The following is a 2,040-nucleotide window of genomic DNA, read 5'->3' on the forward strand; positions in this document are numbered from 1 at the left end:
TGAGGGTTGGAAATGTAAAGGTAGACATTTTATAGCAAGGAGGGGAGTGATTAACTTTTCAGTCTAGGAGCGGAGGTCCCTAGGACCATCAAAGGAGAAAAGCAGAGAGCGGGACCCTACCCAGAGAAGCAGTGATGCCTGAAATGGAGCCAGAGATGATGATGTGGAGCAATGGAGCAGCTGTAGACTTTAGATCCAGAGAGGGAGAGCGCTCTGACTGTGTGCTTTAGACCTGGGGGGTATGGAGGAAGGATTGCAATGTATACCCTTTGATTGGTTGATGATGCATGGAGGGGATTGTAACCATGGCAATGAGACGATATACGATAGAATGAATGTAAAACTAATGTTCTCCCATGTAAACTATCACATAATTCACAATAAAACATTTAAGAAAAAATTAACATAAATAAACAACTACTTGAAGAAAAATAAAACAAAAAAATTGTCCATTTTCATCTAAGTTGTCAAGTTATTAGCATAAAGTTGCTCAGAATGTTCCCTTATTATCTTTTGAATATGTATGGAATCTGGAGTGATGTCATCTCTCTCATATTGATAGTGTGTCTTTCCTCTTTCTTTCCTGATTAGACTGACTAAATGTGTATCAATTTTATTTATCTTCTCAAATATTAAGCATTTTAATTTTTTTTTCTATTGCATTGGTTTCTGTTCTATTCTTTTTTTTTTTTATCATATTGTTGATTTATTTATTCTTTTCTGAAGACTTTTTATTGTGAATTGAGTGAAGATTTACATACAAGATCATCTGTTTTACATTCAACAAATCATCCATTTTGTTTCTTCTCAATGATTACAATCCCTTCCACGTAGTAACAGTAATCCCATTTCCTCCCAATGATTCCTAGTTCTATTCCACCCTCCTACCCATCCCTTCTCAACTTGGTCCTTAGGTAAGTGTTGCGCTTTTGATCATGAATTATTGACCATAGAGCATACTAGTGTTGTTGTCTCCCCTATATACCTGTCTGCTACTTGGCTGAAAATTGGGCCACTAGGTTGACTTGCATTCTAGACCTGAAAGACGGACAAGGGCCATGGTCTCAGGTTCCTCCAGTCTTTTTCCAACCATAAACTCTGAGCTTTTTAAAAAATATATGTATATAATTTTGAGTTTTGTTTCACATTTTTTCCCATTCTATCTGGAACATTTTAATGCGATCCCTTTCAGAGCAGTTGGTAGTGATAGCTAGGCACCATTTAGTTTTTCTGGTCTGCGTTGTGGAGATGTATGTTCACATGTCCCATTGGTCCATTGGACTAATGAATTCCAAGCATCTTCGATTTTCATCACTCTTCTTTCTTCCACACATGGAGAGGCCAATAGTTGCCCCTTAGATAGCTGCTCATGAGTTTTTACAATCCCAGACGCTACTCACCAGAGTAGAATGTAGAACATTGTCTTTGTGAACTATGTTATGCCAATGGACTATGGTGTCCCCTGAGACATGGTCCTGAGCTCCCAGGCCCAACAACTCATTGTCTTAAGATGTTTGATGATATCTAAGACATTTTCATCATTTTTTTTCACTATATATTTCACCACATTCATAAGTATGTTTGCTCAAAAGTAAATACCCACGAACAAATAGCCTCTTTCAAATCCTTATATATTTGTGGGTAACTATTCTATTCTTTTGGAGTCCTGGTGTGACACTGTGAGCTAATGTGCCAGACTGCAAAGTTGTTTGAACTTCAAGGTCAGCGGTTCAAGCTCAGCAGCTGTCCTCAGAAACCCTATAGAGGGTCACTATGGGTCAGAACTGACTCGACAGCACTTCACAACAACAACAACAACAAATTCTATTCTTTTTATTATTTATTTTCTTCTGTTTACTTTGTTGCTATTTCTGGGTGCTGTTAACAAATTCCTTGAAAGACACCAGTGGTGCAGTGAACTAGTTAAGATGTCTTTTCCAGTCATAGTCTTTGTAACTCCCACCAAACAACTTTTTCCTGTTGGATCTGGGTAAGAGGAGGTGAAGGGAAATTGCATTATGCAATTCAATTGTGAGTGAT

This window comes from Chrysochloris asiatica, unplaced genomic scaffold (genome assembly GCF_000296735.1).
Source record: "Chrysochloris asiatica unplaced genomic scaffold, ChrAsi1.0 scaffold00249, whole genome shotgun sequence".
NCBI classification, from domain to species: domain Eukaryota; kingdom Metazoa; phylum Chordata; class Mammalia; order Afrosoricida; family Chrysochloridae; genus Chrysochloris; species Chrysochloris asiatica.